The sequence below is a fragment of the Hyperolius riggenbachi genome, chromosome 2 (assembly GCF_040937935.1).
Source record: "Hyperolius riggenbachi isolate aHypRig1 chromosome 2, aHypRig1.pri, whole genome shotgun sequence".
NCBI lineage: Eukaryota > Metazoa > Chordata > Amphibia > Anura > Hyperoliidae > Hyperolius > Hyperolius riggenbachi.
The window spans coordinates 386,117,308-386,144,740 of NC_090647.1; the positions used below are offsets into that span (position 1 = coordinate 386,117,308).

The 27,433-nt window shown below is 46.3% G+C and overlaps 1 protein-coding gene across 1 annotated transcript in view; it reads left to right on the forward strand.

Annotated features, from left to right (window-relative positions):
• LAMB3 (laminin subunit beta 3) overlaps positions 1–27,433 on the forward strand; it is a 2,309,994-nt gene that overhangs the window by 1,995,854 nt on the left and 286,707 nt on the right. The gene's annotated exons all lie outside the window — the stretch shown is intronic.

The following is a 27,433-nucleotide window of genomic DNA, read 5'->3' on the forward strand; positions in this document are numbered from 1 at the left end:
AATTTCGTCTGGTACGGAAATTCAAAGAGTCACCCTGATCAAAACCCTGTTACACGGGGACTCCCAAACCTGGGCTTATAGTCTGCCTGATGGGCAGGAGACCCTGACATCTGTACAGGATTTTTTTTAAAGCTATGGCAGTCATTTACGATGACCCAGATGTGGCATCCACGGCAGAGAGGAGTCTCAGGCAGGGACGGGGTACAGTTGAGGACTACGCTTCTGAATTTAGGAAGTGGGCCATCTCTTCCAGATCGGAACATTTTTCCCTCCTAGATTGTTTCCTTACGGGGTTGTCTGATTCAGTTGCTGATGTTATGATCAGTCACCCTGAGCCTTTCGATGAAGCCATTGCTTTGGCGGTTAAGGTAGACCGTAGATTCCGCTTTTATAAACAGGGCAGGTCACGGTCACGTTTTGTGAGGGATCTGTTTTCTCCCTCGGCCATGGCTACTACAGACGAGCCGATGCAGTTGGGCCATTTCAAGTTGTCAGAGACAGAAAAAACTAGGAGGAAAGAGGGTCTCTGCTTGTATTGTGGGGAGAAGGGTCATCTCATACAGAATTGCCCCAGGAAGGTGGAAAACTCCTCCGCCTATGTGTAGTTGGAGGTACTGCGTACGTTAAAAAGGGGCGCTGGGAAAAAAGGGCGCCGGGTTTTTAACGATAAGCATGGATAACGTTTAAAAATGTATTGTACTGTATTTCGTTTAAAATTAATGTTTTTAAAGTTATAAATCATTAAATAATGTGCATTAAATCGGCAATTGTAAAAACGTTAATCTTTCGTTTAAATACTGAAACGTATAATAACGTTAAAAAAACAAATACTAAGTAACCCTCCCTGTACCTACCCCTAACCCCTAGACCCCCCTGTTGATGCCTAAACCTAAGACCCCCCCTGTTGGTGCCTAAGTAACCCTCCCTGTACCTACCCCTAACCCCTAGACCCCCCTGTTAGTGCCTAAACCTAAGACCCCCCTGTTGGTGCCTAAACCTAAGACCCCCCTGTTGGTGCCTAAACCTAAGACCCCCCTGTTGGTGCCTAAACCTAAGACCCCCCTGTTGGTGCCTAAACCTAAGACCCCCCTGTTGGTGCCTAAACCTAAGACCCCCCTTTTGGTGCCTAAACCTAAGACCCCCTGTTGGTGCCTAAACCTAAGACCCCCCCTGTTGGTGCCTAAACCTAAGACCCCCCCTGTTGGTGCCTAAACCTAAGACCCCCCTGTTGGTGCCTAAACCTAAGACCCCCCTGTTGGTTTTTTCGTTTAAAAATAATGTAAAAAAAAAAAAAAAAGTACTGTTTTTCGTTTAAAAATAATGTTTGAAAAAAAATATTGTACTGTTTTTCGTTTAAAAATAATATTTAAAAATGTATAAATCATTAAATAATGTGTAATCATGAGAAGCAGTAATAAAACATTAAGTCTCCGGGCGCCGCTTTTAAAACGTTATTTTTCACCGGCGCCCTTTTTTCCTATCGGGCGCCCATTAAACGATATTTATTATAGGAGTGAATGGCGGCGCCCGATTTGTCCACTAGCCTCAGGCGCCCGAATTTACTGTTTCCGGAGGTACTACCCTAGGCGAACCAGTCTTACCGCCTAAGAATAGCAAATTGTTACCTGGGTCCATTTTTTGGGAGAATCAAGTCATTGATACCCATGTACAGTATTTATTGATTCAGGCGCAGCTGCCAATTTTATTGATTTTGATTTTGCTGTAAATTGAAAAATACCTATTCTTGTTATGGATAGGGGTATTTATGTTACTGCAGTGGACGATTCTCCCATACAAAACAAGCAACCTCTCTCTCAAAAACGACTCCTTAAGTTTAATGTGGGGGCATTGCATAACGAGGAGATTCAGTTTTATGTATTGAAAATGTCCACTTCCACAATCATTCTTTGATTGCCTTGGTTGCGTAGACATTCTCCGTTAATTGATTGGAACACTGGTAAATTATTGGGGACAACAGGAAATCTGTAGGGGACAAAAATTGGGGACAACAGGAAATCTGTAGTAACGGATTAAGCGCCTCAATTTTTGCCTGATGAAGCAGGTTTGACCTGCGAAACGCGTTGCACTATTGTTTGAGGTACCATATAATAAATGTTTTGATTTATATGAAGACAGGATCTCTTGTCTGCTTTTGGGAGGCAGGTCCACCACTTCTTCCAAGCACTTTTAAAGATTTTATCAATTTTTATCCTGCTGACGCCTCTGTTCTACATATAAACATACTGTGTCCACTCCTGGTGGAGGAGAGTACTACCCCTTTTCTTGGTTCTTTACTACAGAGATTAATTTCCTAATCCTGAGTGAGGACAGGCTTAATCTACTCACCTGTGTGAGAAAGCGCGGAAGAGCCGCCGCCATAAGCCAGCGGCAGGCGGCTCTTTCCGCGCATAGTGATGCTGCACACAGAGACACAGCCGCCTCCTCTCAGTATGAGGCGACTGTCTCCGTGCAGGGCTCAGCGGAGCGCGGAGAAACCCCCGCGCATGCCCCCGCTGCGGAGGCACCGCAGAGCGGGGCTGGTGTGGCTGGGACACGTAGTCCCTCTGGATTTAGAGTGACGCGCGCGCGCGCACTCAGGCAGGCTTTATGTGGCAGCCAGAGGTAGTCAGCTGACCAGGCTGGTCAGCTGACTCTGGTTCCACTCCTCATTGGTCCAGCACTTAGGGAGGTGCTGGAGAGGTGCCTGTGTATATATACTGCAGGCTGTTCAGTTGCTGATTGTCTGGCGTTGCGATCACATATGTGGGAGCACCCAGATCCGTAGTCAGATCCGCAAGTGTGCCGGGGCCAGCTGGAGCTGTAATCCTACACTTAGCTAGTTTGTGTTGATAGCTTAAAGTACTAGTTTGATTGTGATTATCTGTTATGACCGTTTGCCTGCCTGACTATCCTCCTGAACTCTGATCCTGTACCTCGATATTTCTGATACTCTGTTGCCGAACCCCGACTCGTCCTTAGACTCTGTTTTTGCCACCTGATCTTGTACCTCGATATTTCTGATACCCTGTTGCCGAACCCTACTTGTGCCTTAGACTCCGCCTTTGCCTACTGTATCTGTACTTTCTCTGTCCGTGTGTTACGACCTGGCTTGCCCGACCTCGAGAACCGACCTTATTGTTAGAGGCGGTTCCCCGTCACTTCCTCCAGAGTGTCACTTTCAGACAAACCTTCCTACTTTTTCAGCCTGACTCCTCCCATCTTGGAGAGTCCAGGCCTGCGGAAGGAATACGTGCAGTACTCCTGACTGCGCTGAGGCTGTGTCCTCAAATTGTTACTGTTACACCAAAACACTACACTCTACTCAGGTGAACAGAGGTTAGCTGGTATATCGGATTATCGGTGATACTGCAGATCACTTATAATCTGGTATACATCTGTATTCCCAGTGATACTGCAGATCACCGGTAATCAGATCCTCTCTGTGCTTCACCGATTGTTACAACCTGCCTTTATAGTGGTTACCTGAATGGTAACTCATGTTTGTGAGTATAATTTCTCTCACTTAATCATTTAACCAATCATCTGTAACATACTACACCATATTGGGCTCTCGGTTTCCTCTTTTTTCTTTGATTGTCAAGTTCACTGTATGGAAAAAGTCACTTTATGCTCTACGGAAATTCAGATTGAAGGTGTTCCTCCTCAATATGTCATGTAGTCTGATGTATTTTGCCCTCGCTCAGCAGATAAACTCCCTCCTCATAGGGACTTTGATTGTCCGATTGATTTAAGACCCGATACTATGCCCCCCAGAGGTCATCTGTACGCCCTCTCAGGTCCAGAACAGACAGCCATGAAGGACTATATCAAGGAAAACCTTGAGAAAGCTTTCATTCGTCCTTCTAAATCACCAGCAGGGGCAGGATTCTTTTTCGTTGAAAAAAAAGACGGTGGACTTCGACCATGTATTGATTACAGGGCCTTGAATAAAATCACTATTCCCAACCGATATCCTCTGCCCTTAATTGACGATCTGTTCTCTCAAGTGTCAGGAGCCCGAATTTTTTCTAAACTGGACCTGAGAGGGGCCTACAATTTGATACGCATTAGACCAGGGGATGAGTGGAAGACAGCTTTTAATACATCCGATGGCCATTATGAATACCTGGTCATGCCCTTTGGGCTATGCAATGCCCCTGCCGTTTTTCAGGAGCTGGTGAATGAGGTTTTTAGGGAGGTACTAGGTCGCTTCGTAGTCATTAATTTAGATGACATTTTGATTTTTTCCAAAACCTCCAGGAGCACAGAGGTCATGTTAAGTTTGTTTTGAATAAATTGAGGCAGAATAGTTTGTATGCGAAACTTGAAAAATGTTTATTTGAAGTGTCTGAGATACCTTTCTTGGGATACATCATCTCTGTTAATGGGTTATCCATGGATCCTAAAAAAGTCTCGGCTGTGTTGGAGTGGCCTCAGCCCTCTGGCTTGAAGGCACTCCAAAGATTCCTTGGTTTTGCTAATTATTACAGGAAATTTATAAAGGGATTCTCCTCGGTGGTTGCTCCCCTCACCAATCTAACTAAAAAAGGAGCTGATACTTGCAATTGGTCAGAGGTAGCCTGTTTGGCATTTAATCAGCTAAAAAAGCTCTTCTGTTCCGCTCCCATCCTTCGTCATGTGGTTGTGACATGTCCCTTTATTGTGGAGGTAGATGCCTCAGAGGTGGGAGTGGGGGCTGTTCTATCTCAGTACTCGGGACATCAGGGACGTCTGCATCCATGTGCTTTTTTGTCCCGCAAGTTCTCTCATGCGGAGAGGAACTATGACATCAGGAATAGGGAGTTATTGGCCATTAAATTAGCATTTGAGGAATGGCGCCATTGGCTGGAGGGAGCAGAACATGTGATCACTGTGTATACAGATCACAAAAATTTGGACTATCTTGAGGGGGCTAAGAGACTTAATCCTAGGCAGGCCCGATGGGCCCTTTTCTTTTCCCGATTTAAATTTATAATTACCTACAAGCCTGGTAACAAAAACGTCAAAGCCGACGCCTTGTCCCGGTGTTTCGAGCCTGAGACGGTACAGCCTTCACTCCCCGAGAACATTTTGCCCGATTGTGTGGTTCTAAAAGCTACTGAACCCATGGAAGATCTGACAGTCACCTTGAAACCGTATCAGCAAGATATTCCCGCAGGGAAACCTGACGGTCTCCTGTTTGTCCCCCTGCATCTGCGTTTTCAAGTTATGCAGTTGTTCCACTGCCATAAAAATGCGGGACATCCTGGCATAACCAGGACTCAGGAATTACTGTCTCGATGTGTGTGATGGCCTTCATTGGGAACGGATTGCAGAGAGTTTGTGTTGTCTTGTGCAGTGTGTGCCCGTAAAAAACCCTCGAGGCAAGCCCCTGCTGGGACTCTTCAATCTCTGCCCATGCCCGAGGAACCATGGACTCATGTTTCCATGGATTTTGTGGGTGAACTCTATCTCTGAGGGGAAGACTGTCATATGGGTGGTAGTTGACTGCTTTAGTAAAATAGGTCATTTCGTGCCATTGAAGGGAGTTGGCGGACCTGTTTGTCACGCACATTTTCCGTCTGCATGGTATCCCGGAAAATGTGGTTTCAGACAGGGGAGTTCAATTCGTGTCTAGATTCTGGCGAGCATTCTTCCAAAACATGGGATTAACCTTGCCCTTCTCTTCGGGTTATTACCCGCAGACTAATGGGCAAACAGAGAGGGTAAATCAGTCCCTCGAACAATTCCTCCGTTGCTATGTGGCAGATGCTCAACATGAGTGGGCAAAATTCCTTCCGTTCGCGGAATTTGCTCACTATAATCTCAAAAACGCTTCCTCAGGCTTTTCGCCTTTTCAGATAGTCAATGGAAGGTCGCCTAAATTCTCTCCTTTGCCAGTGAGTGCTTCTCCCTTTCCTGCATTTGAGGGATGGCAAGACTCTTTAAAAAGGAATTGGGCCATGGTAAAAGCCAATTTGAAGAAAGCCAAAAAAGGCAAGCCGACAAGAAGCATTCTCCTGAGTGGAATTTTGCACCTGGAGATATGGTGTGGGTCTCTACTCGTCATATCGTCTTGAGACAACCCTCAGTAAAACTGGGCCCAAGATATATTAGTCCATACCCTATTTCTGAAAAGATTAATGAAGTCACATATAGGGTGGCCCTTCAATCTAGTATGAGAGGTGTGAAGTCTTTTCACGTTTCATCATTATTAAAGCCAGCCGTGCATGTGGACTCCTCCCCCCCCATCCCGTTATGATTGATGGAGAGCCTGAATATGAGATTGAGGAGATTCTGGATTCTCACAGGGTGATCCTGCGGTCAGCTGACACCAGCCTGCCAATCACACACTGCTGTTGGATCCAGCCCTCTGGGCGGGCTGCTTGAATTTGCTGGCTGTACTTAAGTTTGGAGATGTCAATTGCTCCTTGTCTGTTTTTGCGAATACTTTGGTGCTAGTGCTCAGACCTTAGTCAGATCCTTGTGTGTTTGAACCAGCAGGACCCCGGGGATTCACATCTAGCCTAGGAATATATTATTATTGAGTAATATTATTATTGTATATTATTGTGTATGACCTCTTGCTTGAACCTCTGACTATTCTCTTGCCTCTCGATTCTGTACCTTCGCCAATCTGACCTGTTGCCGACCTCGGCCTGTCTATAGACTCTGATATTTGCCTCACGATTCTGTACTGCTGCCTGACCGATCTGTTACCGACTCTGCCTGTACGACCTTTCTCTAATTAGTGATAGCCCCTGCCACTAAGGGCTATCACTTTGGAGTACTCCTGTAAAATAAGTGTGCACCAATCACCTGTTTCTCACAATTGAATAAAGTACTGACTACTTTACTGCCTGAGCTATCACTGATCGTTACACTTACTAATCTGATCTGTTGCCGACTTGATTTGTTTGACCACTCTCTTGATCTATACTCAGTGTTGGTACTGCCTTCTACTGACACTGTCTGTAAGACATTTCCCTTTTAGGGAACGTCTGATATTTGTCTGTCTGCTAGTGCTCTCACACACTAGCAGATCGTTACAGTTGTCAAATCATTCCCCCATTGCTTAAAGGACACCACAGATCTATTGGTGAGGCTCGATGCTTTGAATGAGGTACCTAGTGACATCATTTTTTGCAGCCTTGACATTCAGAGCCTCTTCACGGCAATACCTCAAGATGAGGCTATAACCGTGATTGAGGACAGGCTGCTAGAGACCAGTCTCCCTAATGGTTGGTATATTTTTTGCTTGACCCCCTGGAGCTTATTCTTAAATCTAATTATTTTAGGTTCCACAATGATTTCTATCTACAACGCCAAGGGGCAAGCATGGGTTCCCTGGCTGCCCCCTCTATTGCTAATACCTTTGTGGAATCATTAGAGCGTACCATGTTTTTATGTAATCTGAGATTCAAGGGACATATATATCAATACTTCCGTTTTGTGGATGATGTATTACTCCTATGGAGGGGCCCTGAGGAACTGCTCCATGAGATGGTAAATGAAGCGAACGTGGTCCATCCGACGATTACATTTTCACTCGATTTGTCCAAAGACACTACGGATTTTTTGGATGTGTCTCTCAAAATTTCCAATGGCCGGTTCGTTACGAAGTTGTTCCGTGAACCTACGGATCACAATAATTTATTGCGATCCGACAGCCACCATCCCAAGCATGTCGTGAAAGCCATACCAAGGGGGCAGTTCCTCAGGGCCAGACAAATATGCACAAAAGATGATGACTATTCAAGGGCAGGTCAAGTGTTGACCTCAAAGTTTGTACAAAAGGGATACAGCCCACAGAAAGTTGCAGCAATCAACCAAGAGGTTGGGAAAATTGACAGGTCCACCTTATTGCATAGGGTAGAGCAAACTAAAAATAATAGGGGTATACCTTTTGTTACTAGTTTAGGCAAAAACACAGATTTGATTAAAAATACTGTGCGGAGGTTTTGGCCATTATTGAGGAACGAAAGTGAGCTGGGTCCATTGTTTTGTGAAGAGCCCCTATTTTCGGTAAGGAGAGGAAAGACCATATACGACAGAGTGAGACACACAGATACGGACCCCCAGGATACCAATATAACTACAGGGAAGGCAGGGACCTACCCGTGCCTGAACTGTAATGTGTGTAATGGTATTATTAAGGGAGATAAAATTGGGCATCCACACACAGGTCGGAATGTTCTCATCAAAGAAAGATATTATTGTTCCACTGCATGGGTCGTATACGGGCTTAAGTGCCTTTGTGGACTCATGTACGTGGGTGAAACCACTAGAGCAGTTAGGTCCCGCATACAGGAACATAAAAGATATCTCAGAAAACACTTATGCGCCTGTATGTACCATCACATATACATTCTTTTATTCAAAGTCATAAATACAAAGGCATGAATCCCCTATAAAACCAGATAAAATTACCTATGAATGCAAAAAACACTAACCAACTTTCTCAGTACCACCGCCCTATGGCACACTGCCTGGCACACACCACAACAGGTACCTATAGCTTGATTCGCCGAGTAAAATTCGTTTTCTAGCATATAATTGCACTACTTCCTATGACACCTATCTATTCCCATAAGGGTATTGCACTTCGCTTTAGATTAGCAATTCCAGCTTATCTTCATTCAAGTATCATCAGTTAATTACGTCCTATTAGCTCACAGCTGTGTATCTCATATACCAGCAAAGACTTCCATAGATATCCACCAGAGATATATTGGTGATTCCAGCGTTCTCTTATATCCTGCAGGATTTTGTATACAATATGCAGATCTATCAAACATATGACATTCTGTGGAGGTTATCCAGCAGACTAAGCCTTGCAAAGTTTTTATATAGCACAGAGCTTCCGTATTGTGCACAGCATGCAGATAAACAAACAGCGTAGCTCCGGGTTAAAAGACAGGGTTTTGTATACACAGTGCAGACCTGTCAAACAGATGGCATGCTGTGGAGGTAATTCAGCAAATTACGCCTTGCAAAGTTTCCGTATTGTGCACAGCATGCAAATAAACAAACAACGTAGCTGCGGGTTAATGGATAGTTCAGACAACTCATGCAGCTCCAGGGGTAGGCAACTGGTTCCTTTATGCTTTATATTTCCGCTGGAGTCTTCTGGCAGAAGGAGCCCCGGCCGGTGGCTTTCGTGTTGGTTTGAAGTCTGCCACGGAGATTAAGCAATTTGTTGGAAAGCCTTTCCACAATCAGGAACTTCAAGGGTGACGTCACCTCTGCATGTAACCCAATGCCGACTAGTTTCGATAGGATACGCCTACCTTCTTCAGGGCATGTTCCCATTGGCTTTCCAGCTCCTTTTATTTTGTAGCTCCACCCCTTTCTTTACGTTGTTAGTTACAGATGCCGACAGTGTGTCTTTTCTTCAGCCTTCTGCAGAGAAAGTGTATACAGACATTCTTCATGTGAAAGCAAACAGTTCAACATCTGAATTGAGTCCCAACGGAGCCAAACAGAAGTGTTTTCTGAGATATTTTTTACTTTAACGGTGAGGGTGTGAGTAACCCCAATTATCACTTGTTGCAGCCAATCATATTGATTTTAGATTTAGTGGGCGCAAAATCACTTATTTACATATTTTAGGAACATAAAAGAGCCATTACTAAGTGTCACGGAACAGCTGTGAGAGACGCCCAGTCGGCCAAAACGCAATTGCGGTCGGTTTGCGACACAAGTCGTTAAACCGAGATGTGATGTGTAATCTCCCTCTGACTAGGAACAGTTAGCTGAGAGAATCCCTGTAACAGCCCTGGGGGGAGGTGTTAATTAGCTTGGACAATGCTTGTGTCCAAGAAGAATGTTTACTTTTAATTACCTCGGGGAGATGTCCATAGTCACCAAATGGTGAGCCTATTCAAAGAACTGCTTCCCTCACAGTTGGGGACCAGACTGGCTGGCACCGGTAAGGGCATATTGGAATGCATGTGGGGGATGATTTCTTGTCTGGTATACGGAGACCGTATTTCGCACAACTATAAAATTCATATAGTCGTATTCATTAAAATCTGCCCAACGTGCTGGTATAAAATTCATCGCAATAGCCCTTCCGGTTGTTGAGGTAGGACCCTTCTCAGGATCTGGACCCGCTGTAGGCTAGCCCCATCTGATGTCATATTAATCGGTATTTTCTGACAATTAGGGAACTGTTATCCACCTAAATATGACATGTATCGTCTATGAGTTACGGCATTTTATAAGTTTAAACCTAAAATCTCTCAGAGGGAATGAACTGTCATTGGTGGGTAATTCAGAGGGGGCAGGCATGGCCACACCCCCGAGCCAGCTTCATCAAAAGCACATTGCCAGCAGGCGGACCTCAGTCCTCCAAATTCCATCTGTGTGAGAGCCTGTCTGCTGCTAGCCAGAGGACACGTGGTTAGCGGCCATCTTGTTTGGACTTTGCTCTGGAACAAAAGAACTTTGCTACTAACTGAACTGAATTGAAACTGAGCTTTACAAGTTTTCCCACAAAAGGACATCTTTCCACGAACCTAAGTATTTTATCCTTTTCTTTTCATACTGCGCTACTAATGTCTCAATAATTGTTGATTTTAATGATTGTCTGTATATATTAATTATTTATATTGCATTAATAAACCGACGCTATCGTAAGTTGTTTGTTCAGCTACCCTATTATTCAGCCATACAGAAACTGAACCCAGACTTCTGGAGAGACGCTACTTTTGTTGCTAGCTAGACAGAATAGAGTGTGTTTAACCGTTTTTATTTGTAGATCTAGGCTCAACCAGTCAGTGAGTTCCTCTGTCTCAGAAAACAGAGGTGGTGGCAGATATACCCTGAAATAGTGTGTAATTCGTAATTACCGTAACCCTCAGGCTCCCTTCTGGTCGGTCTGCTGCCCAAATTCCGACGGTTTCTGTGCACCGAATGCGACCACAGCTTGCATGGTCTGTGTGCTGAAAAAAACGATTGGGAGGCAATTTGCGTTCCAGCCCCGAGGGGTCCTGTGACACTAAGTATGCGGAAGGGGAGCGAAAAAATTATGATATACCTGTAGCCAGACACTTTTTTGCAGCGGGACACAACGCTGCGCAATTAAGGTGGTGTGTACTAGAGTCTGTAAATTTGCCTAAGAGAGGGGGAAATCGGGAGAAGCTGTTAAAACAAAAAGAGGCACGGTGGATCCATGATATGGATGTGGTAGCCCCTAGAGGCATGAATGAAAGACTGCCCCTTAAATGCTTCTTATAGGATGTATCATTATGTTGAGTTATGTACATTTATTTGTGGCTGGTATGTGCATGAGTTTTAATTCCATGTTTTGATTCATAGGTGGTTCTGTGGCAGTCCTTGATTGGAAGTGCCAGGAGGATGGTCAGTTCATAACTTATGTTTATTGGTAGCCGGAAAGGAGTGCCATATGACCGCTGTTTTGCACTAGTGGGAAACTGCACTATTTGAACTATGCACTATGGACTAATGGGTTAATGATTAAGTGGGCGGAGTTGTTATGGGTGTGGTTGCCCACACTTGAAAGTGTATTTATACTTGTTCTTATATGCTTCATTGCTGTTTTACACCTGATGAAGGATGTTTTATCCGTAACATGTAGTATTTTGTTTGATTAATACGCAGCAAGTTTTGCAAAGCCAGTGGTGTGCCATCTCTTCTCTCATCTACATGTTATATGAGCTGTACGAGCAATCCAGCTGAGGCAAGGCACCAGCAAGTGTTCAGGTAGCTTGAGACCTGAGAAAGCCGTTTTCCAGACACCAGTTTGTTGTATCTATCTATATCCACTGTCAAAGTCTACACACACACACACACACACACACGCACGCACGCACGCACGCACGCGCGCGCGCGCACGCATGCACGCACACACACACACACACACACACACAAACCTCAGAGACACTTGCCTATTATTAGGTAGGATATAGCACAACATCTGTGCACAGGTTCCCCCATCTGCTAATTCTTTATAATAGTAGCAGCTATGTCTCTGTTGATGTACACAGCTTCTGTGCCTCTGCCATATAGTGCAGTACAGACACAAGACGTTGTGATAAAGTGAGCTGCAACAAGTAGTGTTGATTGGATACCTCATTATCCTATTCGAGTTTGGTCGAATTTGGACAGTAAACTATTCGAATTCACTCGAAGTTCGATATTCGAGTTAATCGAATATCCGATTTGAACTCGGATATTCGACGTCACTATCCGAGTCTGTATTCGAGTAAAATATTCGAGCTGGCCTTAAATAGCTTTAAAAACTTGTATTGGAGGTCAATGATGCATGAAACCACCTTTTTTATGAAGAAAAACATCAAGTGATTATGTGGTGATGTAGTAGTTATAAAAAAGGTATCAAAAATAGTAAATTAACTTCATGAAAAGTGTTTGCATGAGAAGGTGTGTCCAAAATGGTTGTAAGTTGGAAGTCTTCATTTACGTCGTCTTCATCTTCTTCTTCTATATCTTCTTCTTCTTCTATATCTTCTTCTTTTTCTTCTTCTTCTATATCTTTTTCTTCTTCTTCTTTTTCTTCTTCTTCTATATCTTTTTCTTCTTCTTCTTCTTCTTCTTCTTCTTCTTCTTCTTCTTCTTCTTCTTCTTCTTCTATATCTTCTTCTTCTTCTTCTTCTTCTTCTTCTATATCTTCTTCTTCTTCTTCTTGTTCTTCTCCTTCTTCTTCTTCTTCTTCTCCTTTTTCTTCTTCTTCTTCTTCTTCTTCTTCTTCTTCTTCTTCTTCTTCTTCTTCTTCTTCTTCTTCTTCTTCTTCTTCTTCTTCTTCATCTTCTTCTTCTTCTTTTATATCTTCTTCTTCTTCTTCTATATCTTCTTCTTCTTCTTCTATATCTTCTTCTTCTTCTTCTATATCTTCTTCTATATCTTCTTCTTCTATATCTTCTTCTATATCTTCTTCTTCTATATCTTCTTCTATATCTTCTTCTTCTATATCTTCTTCTATATCTTCTTCTATATCTTCTTCTTCTATATCTTCTTCTTCTTTCTCCTTCTTCTTCTTCTTCCTCTTCTTCTCTATCATTATATTATGTGTCTTGGTTTTCCTTTCTTTTGTAATATTTTTTTTACTTCATTTGTGGAAATATTTTATTTTAATAACACCATAGTTATATTTGTGTTGATGGTATAATAGGTAGGGGCACATTGCAAGCCACAGCACCTTTTTCTGTGTACCCTGGTGGGGGTAAAACACAGACATCAGCAGGAGGAGGAAGTAGTTGCAGCTATTGTAGTGTGGAAATAGCTGGTAGGAGAGTGGGTGGCAGCAGAAAATAGTTCTTCTTCTGTTCTCCCTGGCAGTGGTAGCAGCACACAGACAGCAGAAGCTCAATGCAGCTACAGGAGGAGGAGGAGTGTGTGTCAGGCAGTGTGATGTGACTGACATAATAGGCCCTGGTTCCTAGCGGTGGTACCAGGGCCATAAATGAACATCATGAGGTTCCAGACAGCACAGTTTTCAACCCAGACACCTCTAAAATAATATTTTTTTTTCAAAATAGTGCAGCTATTTTTGAGCGTAAATAGCTGGTGGTGCATGGGCAGCAGTACCTTGTAATGTGTTCCCTGGCAGTGGAGACACAGACAGCAGGAGAAAATACAACAGCAGGCAGCGTGAGGAGGATGAGTGTGTGGCAGACTGGCAGCAGGCAGCAGGAGGGCAGGCAGCGAGACATAATAGGCCCCGGTTCCTAGCGGTGGTACCAGGGCTGTAAATGAACACCATGAGGTTCCAGACAGCGGTCGTGAAGCCCACATTGTGTCCAATACACAATTGGGACAGCACAGGAGGATGAGTGTGTGGCAGTGGCAGCAGGTAGGCAGGCAGCGAGACATAGCTGGTGTCGCATGAGCAGCAGCACCTTTTAATATGTTCCCTGGCAGTGGAGACACAGACAGCAGGAGGAAATACAGCAGCAGGCAGCGTGAGGAGGATAAGTGTGTGGCAGACTGGCAGCAGGCAGGAGGGCAGGCAGCGAGACATAATAGGCCCTGGGTCCTAGCGGTGGTACCAGGGCCGTAAATAAACACCAAGAGGTTTCAGACAGTCGTGAAGCCCACATTGTGTCCAATACACAATTGGGACAGCACAATTTTCAACCCAGACACCTCTAAAATAATTTAATTTTTTTTTTAAAATAATGCAGCTATTTGTGAGCGTAAATAGCTGGTGGCGCATGGGCAGCTGCACCTTGTAATGTGTTCCCTGGCAGTGGAGACACAGACAGCAGGAAGAAATACAGCAGCAGCAGCAGGTGTAATGTGTGTGTGGCTGTGTGCCACTTCATTTCCCCCTCTCGCCGACAACAGGGGCCAGGAATTCGCCTTTCACCCAAGCCTGGTTCATTTTGAGAAACGTCAGTCTGTCCACAGACTTGTGAGACAGACGAGATCGCTTCTCAGTGACGACTCCACCGGCTGTACTGAAGCAACGCTCTGACAGTACGCTGGAAGGGGGGCAGGAGAGCACTTCCAGGGCGTACTGCGCAAGCTCACTCCAGAAAGGCAGGTGCTTGACCCAATACTCCATGGGATCAACAGGGGCAACGCTGTCAAGCCCGCTGAAGGACCCCATGTAGTCAGCCACCATGCGGGTCAAGCGCTGTCTGTGACTGGAGAAGGATGCTGCTGCAGGCTCCTCCTCTCTAGTCCCTGGCAGCTCTACACTCATGTAGAGCTCGTTGGTCAGAGACAGCAGGTCTGTGGTGCGTGTGCGCTTGCTGCTGGTGGATGCAGGCACCTGCTGATGCCTCTGTGCTGGCTGGACAGTGGGGGTGGATGGCTGAGGGAAGGCTTCCTCCAAGCGCTCAACAAGGGACAGCTGCAAATCCCTCATTTGTTGTGCACGGTCTCCTCCTGCAGGCAGGAACTGGCTGAGCTTCCCCTTCAGACGTGGGTCCAGCATCATGTAGATCCAGATGTCCTCCCTCTGCTTCATCTGGATGACCCTTGGGTCCTTGCGCAGGCACCTCAGCATGTGCGCTGCCATTGGGAAGAGTCTGGCCACGTCTGCTGCAACATCATCGGCAGCCCCAGAGCCGACAGTGCTGTCCTCCTCATCCTCTGCCTCCTCCACCTCATCCTATCTCCACCCCCGCACCTGTCCAGCTGCGCTCTGCTGCTCCCCCTCATCAGCAGCAAGGTCAGGGACCTCCACCTACTCCAAGCCCTCCTCCTCATCAGAGGTGGCCTGTGAAGCTGCCTGCAGCTCCTGCTGGTCCAAGGCTGCCGCTCCCTCTTCCAGCAGTGCATACAGGGCCCTGTCCAGCGCACACACCATGGGGACCCACTCGCACACCATTGCATGGTCCCTGCTTACCATGTTGGTGGCCTGCAGGAAGGGTGCCAGCACTGAGCACACCTGCTGCATGTGCCACCAGTCTTCCGTGGAGATGATGGACGGGAGGTTGGTGGCGGCACACCCAGTTGCAGTGATGGCGGCAACTGTTGCTCGTGCAACGTACTGGCTGACAGCCTGCCTCTGTTCAACCAGATGCTCCAACATCGCCAGGGTGGAGTTCCAGTGAGTTGGAACATCGATCATGAGCCGGTGCTGTGGCAGGTGCAGCTCCTTCTGCACCTCTTCCAGGCTCGCTACGGCTGCAGACGAGTGCCGGAAATGACGCACAACCTTCCTTGCCGCCTCAAGGAGTCGGTCCATCCCCTGGTAGATTCGCAGGAACTTTTGGACTACCAGGTTCAGGACGTGCGCCAGGCAGGGGATGTGGGTCAGGTCTCCCCTGCTGATTGCAGCAACCAGGTTTGCCCCATTGTCGGACACCACCTCTCCGACTCTGAGGCCTCTGGGGGTCAGCCAATTCCTCTCCTGCTCTCGGAGTTTGGCGAAGACATGGTTCGCCGTCAGTTTGGTCTTCCCCAGGCTGACCAATTCCAGCAGCGCTTGGCAGTGGCGGAGCTTCACGCTGCTGCAGAGGAGGGGGGTTTGGGCTGGTGTGCCAGAGGATGGAAGCGGATCAGAGGAACCTGCTGCAATTCCGATGACCCTGCATGGTGGCACCACCCACTACGTTGTTGCTGCTGCTCTGACAGTGCCCGATGCTGCGCCCCCCCTCCTCACCCCCTTCCACCAAGCTGACCCAATGCGCGGTGAAGGACAGATAGCGGCCTGTCCCAAACTGGCTGCTCCACGAGTCCATGGTGACGTGGACCCGTTGACCCACCGCGTGATCCAGCCCTCTCCCGACATTGGCCATCACAGAGCGGTGAAGTGCAGGGATGGCCGTGCGTGCAAGAAAATGTCGGCTGGGGATTGGCCAATCGGGGGCTGCACACATCAGGAGCGCACGCAGTCGCTCCCCTCCTGCACAAGGGAATAAGGCAGGAGTTGGGAGCACATGGCCCGTGCCAGCAAGCCGTTCAGCTGACGCACGCGATGGCTGCTGGGAGGCAGAACCCTGATCACCCCCTGGAAGGTGTCGCTGAACAGGGTCTGGCGACGCCTTTTGCTGGACGGGGAATCACTGGAGGGAGCAGAGGAGGCCACTGAGGACTGGCTGCCAGAACAGGCCTCAGTGTCGGCGGCAGGAGTTGCAGAGGGAGGAGGAGCAGTGCGTTTCCGACGCACTTCTGCTGGTGCTGCTGTAGGAGGTGGAGGAGGGCGGGTGGCTGCTGCCGACGGCTTCGCAGTGGTGGCGGGTCTGCCACTGCCACTGCCAGCTTCCTTCAACTTCATGAACTCCTCATGCTCATGAAAGTGTTTCCCTGCCAGATGGTTCACCAGAGAGGTGGTGCCGTACGCAGAGGGTCCTTCACTCTGCTGAGCTGCTGGTGGCACTGGTTGCAGGTGGCATACTTGCAATCCACATATGGCAGGGTGAAAAAATTCCAAATTGGGGAGGTGAAGTTTCCCCTTCGGCTCGAAGGTGCTGCTGCCACTGGTCTCCCTGTGGTGGTTGGGGGGGTTCTTGGTGCGGCTGGTGGCACTAGCAGAACTCTCCGGATCAGGACGCTGTGTGGCCTGCATACCACGCCCACTTCTGATCCTGCCTATGTCTGCGATGCTGATCCTTCTAGCAAGGCCCGCAGACGCATCCTCCTCCTCAGAGCTGATGACATCCCCAGGATCTGCCACCCAGTCTCTGTCCTTCACCCTGTCATCATCATCCTCCCCCTCCGCAAACATGTCCTGCTGGGATGACCCCACAAACTCCCCTTCTGCATGCATGCGCTGATGGACACTCACCACTGTCTGACTGTCCAAAGCATCATCCCCCAAAGTGTCCATCAGCATTTCTTCCTCCTCCAATTCTGCCGCAACAGCACTCCATACCCTCGCTGTGCTTGGGGATAAGAAGAAGGTGCTGCTGAGTGACAGGGTGCTGTTGTTGCCCGCTGGGGCTGGAGAACTGCACTCCTCCTCCCCAGGCAGTGCTGGGCGGCTGCTGCTGCTCTTGCGAACAGGAGTGGTGGCGGGGGTGGAGGACTCGGTTCCAGAGCTAATGGTGGCCTGCTCATCCACCATCAGTTCCGCCACAGAGTCTGCGTCCTTCTCCTCAATAGGACGGCTACGACTTGGCGGTGGGAGGAACATCTGCGCCACACGCTGCTGCTGTGTCTCTGCAGCGTGACTCCCAGCTGTTGGGCGACCAAGGCGTCCACGGCCAGTGGCTAATGGCAGAATAGCCACTGGTGCAGACGCAGAACTGCGCATGGTGGTGGTGGTGGCGCAGCTGCCACGACCTCCTCTCTTGCCGATGCCCTTGCTGCCCCTGCCCAAACCGCGGCTGCCAGTGCCAGACATCGTATATTTTTAATATTATGCAAATGACAAAAAAAAGTTATGTATGTAAAGGCGGGTGGGACAAGTGGGGTACTTTAATGGGGTGGGACTGGTGGTGGTGGGTGTGTGAGGTGACGGACAGGTGTACTCTACAGCAGAGATCGGTGTAGCGCTAACGAGAGAGTGCGCAGTGCGCACACAAAGACCCTAGCTGACGCTGACTGACGGTGTCCCTATACACAGACTACAGTACAGTACAATTCAGCGAATACACAATACAAGTAATATAAACAATAGGACGGGTGTAGCACTAGCAAGAGGGTGCGGACAGCACAGACGTGCACTGCGCACACAAAGACCCTAGGTAACGCGGTGACGGACGGTCCCTATACACAGACTAGAGTACACTACAGTACTAAGTAAAACAATAGAAGAATCTAGCTAAACAATAGAACAGGTGTGACTAGATTACAGAGAGCAGATACAGGACAGGTATAGCAGTAAAGCTGGGCCTTGCTAACTACAAAATAGTACAATAATCTATCTAACACAGAAGTAGTACAGTAGAGTAGGACAGGAAGAGTTGAGCCGAAATTTTCGTAATTTCGCGTTACTATAGTTACACATGCGAAATTTGCGATTACGATGCGAAATTACGGTAGCGTAATTGCCATTAAAATCGTAATTGAAAATACCGTAAGCGTAATTTTCAACGCGTAATTTCGTGTTTCGTTCATTTCGTAATTTCGCGTTACTATAATTACGCATGCAAAATTTGCGATTACGATGCGAAATTACGGTAGCGTAATTGCCATTAAAATCGTAATTGAAAATACCGTAAGCGTAATTTTCAACGCGTAATTTCGCGTTTCGTTCATACCGTAATTTTGCATTAAACCATATCGTAATTTCGCGTTAAGCCATAACGCTCCCGTATAATATAAAAAAGCCGCTGACTTTAAGGGTTAATAGCAAAGCACCCTTAAATGTTAAGAGCCTCATATTTGGAGCATATATTAAGGAGATCAGAAGGAATAAGAGGAAAACATTTTTTTCAAAAAGACCTTATCGTTTTTCAGAAAATCGATGTTAAAATTTCAAAGTAAAAATGTATACATTTAAAAACCCGCCGACTTTAACGGTTAATAGCAAAGCCTGCTTAAAGTTTAGGAACACCAAATTCCCAGGGTATATTAAGGTGATCAGTGTTTTCAAAAAGACCTTATAGTTTTTGAGAAAATCGATTTTTAAGTTTCAAGGGGAAAAATGTCTTTCAAATGCGGAAAATGTCAGGGTTTTTTTTGCACAGGTAACAATAGTGTATTATTTTCATCGATTCCCCCAAGTGGGAAGAGTTTTACTTACTTCGTTCTGAGTGTGGGAAATATAAAAAGAAAACGACGTTGGGTCCCCCTCCAAGACCTCTTTAACCCCTTGTCCCCCATGCAGGCTGTGATAGCCAGAATGCGGAGCACCGGCCGCGTGGGGCTCCGCACCCTGACTATACCAGCCTGCATGGTCCATGGATTGGGGGGTCTCGGAAGGCCAAGCTTTCCCCTCCCCCTCCGAGCCCTTGTCCAATCCAAGGACAAGGGGCTCTTCTCCACCTCCGATGGGCGGTGGAGGTGGAGGCCGCGATTTCCTGGGGGGGGGGGGTTCATGGTGGCATCTGGGAGTTACAATGTAACAAAGTTATTACAATGTAACAACTTTGTTACATTGTAACTACGCCGCACCCGACGTCACTCGGTGACGTCGGGTGCGGGTAGTTACAATGTAACAAAGTTGTTACATTGTAATAACTTTGTTACATTGTAAACTCCCCAGATGCCCACCATGAACCCCCCCCCCCCAGGAAATCGCGGCCTCCACCTCCACCGCCCATCGGAGGTGGAGAAGAGCCCCTTGTCCTTGGATTGGAGAGAGGGCACGGAGGGGAGGGAGCTTGGCCTGCCGAGACCCCCAATCCATGGACCATGCAGGCTGGTATAGTCAGGGTGCGGAGCCCCACGCGGCCGGTGCTCCGCATTCTGGCTATCCCAGCCTGCATGGGGGACAAGGGGTTAAAGAGGTCTTGGAGGGGGACCCAACGTCGTTTTCTTTTTATATTTCCCACACTCAGAACGAAGTAAGTAAAACTCTTCCCACTTGGGGGAATCTAAGAAAATAATACACTATTGTTACCTGTGCAAAAAAAACTGATATTTTCCGCATTTGAAAGACATTTTTCCCCTTGAAACTTAAAAATCGATTTTCTCAAAAACTATAAGGTCTTTTTGAAAAAAATGTTCCTCTTATTCCCACTGATCCCCTTAATATACCCTGGGAATTTGGTGTTCCTAAACTTTAAGCAGGCTTTGCTATTAACCGTTAAAGTCGGCAGGTTTTTAAATGTATACATTTTTCCTTTGAAATTTTAACATCGATTTTCTGAAAAACTATAAGGTCTTTTTGAAAAAAAAAATTTCCTCTTATTCCTTCTGATCTCCTTAATATATGCTCCAAATTTGAGGCTCTTAGCATTTAAGGGGGCTTTGCTATTAACCCCTAAAGTCGGCGGCTACCTAACATTGATCCATGCGTCAACTTTTCCGCTTAGGAGCATGGCCATACGCAATAATTTCGTAATACCCACTGTAATGCGAAAATTATGTGAAAATTACGCTTACGCGAAATTTCGCGAAATCCTTCTTCATTACGATTATGTACTTACGGCCATAATCGTAATTACACTAATTACGCGAAATTTCGCGAAATCGTAATTACGTCATTACGCTCATCTCTAAGGACAGGTGAGAGCACAGGTAACTAGAGACTAGAGCACAGAGCAGGGCAGGCTGCCTTGCCTAGGCACCAGTGACAGTCTCCCTTCCTAGTCCCTAATCACACAAACTAAACTGCCTAAAATGCAATCTATCTACAATACAAAGCAATACAGGTGAATATCAAGTGTTGGAGTGTAAAAACGCTTGGTGTATTGAACAATAACTGCACTACTTGCACAGACAAAAAGCACTGGAGCAGTCTCTCAGTACAATCAGTCAGTAAGTCACAAGCAGGACGAGTGAGGCAACATGGCGCACGCTATTTATAGAGGAGGGCTTGGCCAGGCTTCCCCTCTGTGATTAGCTGCAGTCAGAGGGCTGGATTCGCTTGTGAGGACTCGAGGTGACGTCTGACGTGACGCTATCCGAGCTGATGATGCTATCCGAGCTCGGATAGCTCGGATATCTCCGGATAGCTGATTGCTATCCGAATGCTCTCGGATAGCACAGCCCAGATAGCTAATACTATTCAAGCTCGGTATTCGAGCTCGAATAGTAAAAAAAGAGCTAGGATATCCGAGTATCTCGGATATCCTAGCTCGGATGAGCATCACTGGCAACAAGGAAAGTTTCTTTTTCACTCCTCTGATGTGTGACAGCCCTTCCCCCAGACGGACTTGCTCTCCTCACCATGCTGTCCCGCTCTGCTGTGATGGCCAAGACAGCAGTTATCTTTATCAGGGAAAAGTGATATGTTGATGTGGGAAGGTGTGCAGTGTCCACTAAAAGGTAAACAAGTGAGCTCTTTTGTATTTGACTTACACTAGGCAATATAATGATTGCTGCTAACTCTCTCTCTCCATGCCATATAGCTCTTTCTATGCCATATAGCTGTATAAGCATGCTAGATGAAACTGTCTGTGCCCAGAATCCAACATGTATACAGCAGCCCCCAAAAGTAAAGGATGCAGCCGTGACATGTGACACTTGGCAAGTGGCAAGTGACACGTGCTAAGTGCCAATTGCCACGTGTCACGTCCGGCATGCTCCTGGCACACGTTACACCTGCTGCTGCTGCATTGCCCTGCTCCTGCTGCCTGTGCAGCTCCCACCGCCAGGCCAGGGTGCCACAGGCCACTGATACCACCTATATTTAACCCAGCGCATATTTTTTTGGAGGTGCCTTGGCTGAAAACTGTCATGTCCCAGTTGTGCGGTTGGACTTTGGACACAATGTGGGCTGCACGACCGCTGTCTGGAACCTAGGCCTAATGCTAATTGACAGCCAATTTTCTTTTTTTTTTTTTTTTGGGGGGGGGGGATTTTAAGTCCCCACATCATCAATTAGTGTTCCCCTTTAAAAAATAATGATGCTACATGCCTCATTTACCCAAAAAAAGTTTTTAAAGCAATTTAAAGGGCACTTCAGGTTTTTCTGTCCTGATATCCGAATCCGCCCGGATAGCCTGAATACTGCGTTCGGATATCCGCATGAATGCGGATATCTGAACGATTAGATTCGGATATCGAATCCGGATATCTGGGTATCCGGATCAATTCGGATTTTTAAAAGTGGTATCCAAGCACTAGAGATGTCCCGAACGGTTCGCCGGCAAACTTCGGTGGTTCACGTTCACCTGCCAAAGGCGAACTTTCCCGGAAGTTCGATTCGCCCCATAATGCTCTATTGAGCAAAACTTTGACCCTCTACATCACAGTAAGCAGGCACATTATTGCCAATCAAACTGCACTCACTGGTGAAGCCCCACCCCCCTTATACAAGGCAAGGTCCTTGAGCCATTTGACTCACTCATCTGCCTATACTAATTAGTTAAGGGACAGCTGCTACACACACTCTGCTAGGGAGAGTTTAATTAGCCTCTTGTAGGCTTCTCCTCCTTCCTCCCCTTAGCTTACATACCGTGGCTGGGGATTGAACCCAGGTCTCAGCGTATGTTAGGTAACTAACATATCCATTATACCACCAACACTACTAGCTGAATCTAGCCTAGCATGTACCATTTATGCTCAATCCAAAAGAAAAATTAGACAAGGCAAATAACATTTATATCACGCTTTTCTCCTGGCGGACTTAAAGGGAACCTTAACTGAGAGGGATATGGATTTTTTTCCTTATAAACAATACCAGTTGCCTGGCAGCCCTGCTGCAGTGGTGGCTGAATCACACACCTGAAACAAGCATGCAGCTAATCCAGTCTTACTTCAGTCAGAGCACCTGATCTGTATGCTTGTTCAGGGGCTGTGGATGAAAGCATTAGAGACACAGGATCAACAGGAGAGTCAGGTAACTGGTATTATTTTAACAGGAAAAATCCATATCCTTCTCAGTTTAGGTTCCCTTTAAACCGCCAGAGCTGCAGCCACTAGGGCACTCTATATAGGCAGTAGCAGTGTTAGGAAGACTTGCCTAAGGTATCCAACTGAATAGGTGCTGGCTTACTGAACAGACAAAGCCGAGATTGGAACCCTGGTCTCCTGTGTCAGAGGCAAAACCCTTAACCATTACACCATCCAGCCACTGCTTAAGGATATGTAGGCAGGCATGGCCTTGCCTTTTGTGTTCAACAGTTGTCCAAAGAGAACCCCAGATAGCCAGGTAGATTCATCTCTCTCTCTCTCTCTCTTTCTAGTAGGGATGGTCACCGCTTTCCGCGGAATTGTATTTTTGCACATAAATGGATTGAGCATAAATGGTACATGCTAGGCTGGCTTCAGCATGTAGTGTTGGTGGTACAGTAGCACTAGTGGCTGCAGCTCTGGCGCTTTGAGTCCGCCAGGAGAAAAGCGCGATATAAATGTTATTTGTCTTGTCTAATTTTTCTCTTGACAACTGTTGAACACAAAAGGCAAGGCCATGCCTGGCTACATATCCTTAAGCAGTGGCTGGATGTAATGGTTAAGGGCTCTGCCTCTGACACAGAAGACCAGGGTTCGAATCTCGGCTCTGTCTGTTCAGTAAGACAGCACCTATTCAGTAGGAGACCTTAGACAAGTATTCCTAACACTGCTACTGCCTATAGAGCGTGCCCTAGTGGCTGCAGCTCTGGCGCTTTGAGTCCGCCAGGAGAAAAGTGTGATATAAATGTTATTTGTCTTGTCTAATTTTTCTCTTGGATTGAGCATAAATGGTACATGCTAGGCTAGCTTCAGCTAGTAGTGTTGGTGGTATAATGGCTATGTTAGTTACCTACCATACACTGAGACCTGGGTTCAATCCCCAACCACGGTATGTAAGCTGGCTTTTGAAATACTATAATTCCCTGGCAGATGAGACCCTCCTCCCTCCGTTAGGAGGGAATAGGTAGAAGGGTGGGTGGAGGGAGGACCTCCAGGTATTAGAACCCTTGAAACATGTTTTCTATCATTTTTCCAGCCAGTAGAAATTTTTCTAAATTTTGAAGTTCGCCTCCCCATTGAAGTCTATTGCGGTTCACGAACTTTTTCGTGAACCGAACTTTCCGCGGAGGTTCGCGAACAGGGTTCGCGAACCAAAAATCGGAGGTTCGTGACATCGGCCACCCAATGATCGGCCACAATCTATGATGGGAACGACAGCCATCACTCACTGATCCTCAGAGGCACTATATACCCTAATCTGGCTACCAATACTGGGAGTACATTTAGCTAGTACACAAATGAGAGCACGCCACTCATCTACTATAAACTTACAAAACTTTATTACTTCAAACTTGCAGTGGATATAAACTGGTTACCCACACCCCTCCCAGACCCATTAAAATCCCCCAGACACACTGGTTTCCAGAAGGAGCGCTCCTATGAACATGCACACTCACTTCCACTCCACACATATACAGGGAATGCAGAATTATTAGGCAAATGAGTATTTTGACCACATCATCCTCTTTATGCATGTTGTCTTACTCCAAGCTGTATAGGCTCAAAAGCCTACTACCAATTAAGCATATTAGGTGATGTGCATCTCTGTAATGAGAAGGGGTGTGGTCTAATGACATCAACACCCTATATCAGGTGTGCATAATTATTAGGCAACTTCCTTTCCTTTGGCAAAATGGGTCAAAAGACAGGCTCAGAAAAGTCAAAAATAGTGAGATATCTTGCAGAGGGATGCAGCACTCTTAAAATGGCAAAGCTTCTGAAGCGTGATCATCGAACAATCAAGCGTTTCATTCAAAATAGTCAACAGGGTTGCAAGAAGCGTGTGAAAAAACCGAGGTGCAAAATAACTGCCCGTGAACTGAGAAAAGTCAAGCGTGCAGCTGCCAAGATGCCACTTGCCACCAGTTTGGCCATATTTCAGAGCTGCAACATCACTGGAGTGTCCAAAAGCACAAGGTGTGCAATACTCAGAGACATGGCCAAGGTAAGAAAGGCTGAAAGACGACCACCACTGAACAAGACACACAAGCTGAAATGTCAAGACTGGGCCAAGAAATATCTCCAGACTGATTTTTCTAAGGTTTTATGGACTGATGAAATGAGAGTGAGTCTTGATGGGCCAGATGGATGGGCCCGTGGCTGGATTGGTAAAGGGCAGAGAGCTACAGTCCGACTCAGACGCCAGCAAGGTGGAGGTGGAGTACTGGTTTGGGCTGGTATCATCAAAGATGAGCTTGTGGGGCCTTTTCGGGTTGAGGATGGAGTCAAGCTTAACTCCCAGTTCTACTGCCAGTTTCTGGAAGACACCTTCTTCAAGCAGTGGTACAGGAAGAAGTCTGCATCCTTCAAGAAAAACATGATTTTCATGCAGGACAATGCTCCATCACACGCGTCCAAGTACTCCACAGCGTGGCTGGCAAGAAAGGGTATAAAAGAAGAAAAACTAATGACATGGCCTCCTTGTTCACCTGATCTGAACCGCATTGAGAACCTGTGGTCCATCATAAAATGTGAGATTTACAAGGAGGGAAAACAGTACACCTCTCTGAACAGTGTCTGGGAGGCTGTGGTTGCTCCTGCATGCAATATTGATGGTGAGCAGATCAAAACACTGACAGAATCCATGGATGGCAGGCTTTTGAGTGTCCTTGCAAAGAAAGGTGGCTATATCGGTCACTGATTTGTTTTTGTTTTGTTTTTGAATGTCAGAAATGTATATTTGTGAATGTTGAGATGTTATATTGGTTTCACTGGTAAAAATAAATAATTGAAATGGGTATATATTTGTTTCTTGTTAAGTTGCCTAATAATTATGCACAGTAATAGTCACCTGCACACACAGATATCCCCCTAAAATAGCTAAAACTAAAAACAAACTAAATACTACTTTCAAAAATATTCAGCTTTGATATTAATTAGTTTTTTGGGTTCATTGAGAACATGGTTGTTGTTCAATAATAAAATTATTCCTCAAAAATACAACTTGCCTAATAATTCTGCACTCCCTGTAATCCTGGACGTCCAGTCCTTTTTAAGTTTTGTGTGAACCAAGCTGGGCCATACAAGTCCGCCGGGTGTACAGTATCAATTGGGCCTTCTTATAAGTGCACCTAAAGTCCTGTATGACAGAGCACCCTCACTCAAATGCAATTCCACGTGCTCACCGACTCCAACTTACTCCTCTTGGCAGAGTCCAATTATATGCGCATGTCACACTAACTGCAGGTAAGCTTCCAGATACAGCACCTTACTCCTGGTAATATCGGCTGAATGTTTAACTGCTACAACTGTCCAGTGTGCTACCGCTGGCTCTCCGCACATCGTTCAATATTACCTCCACCTGAAGATCTTCAGTCTGGATACAGCTTGTGCACTGCGGCGTCCCACAGTGATACAGGTACCTGTAGTTGCACGTAGCGCTTCTCTTACTGGCCGCTTTTCAGGCTTGCATCACCCACATCACCCACATCACCCACATCGGCATGTCCACAGAGACTCCCTCCTTCCAGTGCGTCACTCTACGCCTATAGCGTAGTACATTTAGCTACTTGTACTGGGGGTTACCTAATACTGAGGGTATTTCTAACTCCCTTTATTGGTGGGCTATCTGGGGCACAAAGGTGTGTGTGTGTGTGTGTGTGCATGTGTTGGGGCAACACAAATTTTGCTATGGGGCCCTATCATTTCTAGCTACACCCCTGGCTTGTTTGTTTGTTATTCAAACACTACTGCACCCAAATAGATCAGCAGGGCTGCCAGGCAACTGGTATTGTTTAAAAGGAAATAAATATGGCAATCTCCTTATTCTGTAAAATGAAGAGCAGAGAGCGTGCATCATCCGTCCAGACTTGTGCATTTATTGCGGATAGGCAAAAACCAGTGCAGATACAGTACGGTGCATAACATGATTCATCTGTATTACATGTTTGATGTTAGGCTAGGGCTAGGCCCATCTCACTCCCATGCTCCCACCTCCATCACTGACGGGCTAATTACGGGAATACAGATAAGTCTGCCAATTATGATATGCACATCAAACATGTAATACAGATGAATCATGTTATGCACCGTACTGTATCTGCACTGGTTTTTGCCTATCCGCAATAAATGCACAAGTCTGGACGGATGATGCACGCTCTCTGCTCTTCATTTTACATTGTTCATATCTCTTCCTTCATAGTACAACAGCGGAGCACACGTCCTGCATACAGTGTTTGTATACTAATAAGACTGTCAGTACATTATTGACCACCTGTCCACGTAAAGCCCGCCTGAGAGGCTGGAGTCAACAAACCCCCCATTAGAGAGGAGAAGTGCCACGCTAATCTTATTCTCTTTAGTTCAATCTCCTTATTCTTCTCAGTACAGTTGTCCTTTAAAAATATCACATAGGAGAAAAGGTTAATTACTTTAATTTCTGGTTGAACTCGATGGACGTATATCTGTTTTCAAACCAAATAACTATATTTAACTATGCATAAAGGCCCTGGTGTCTGACCATTCTCTCATTACCCTGTCGCTCACATGGGGGGCTTAAAACACCAATTTTAAT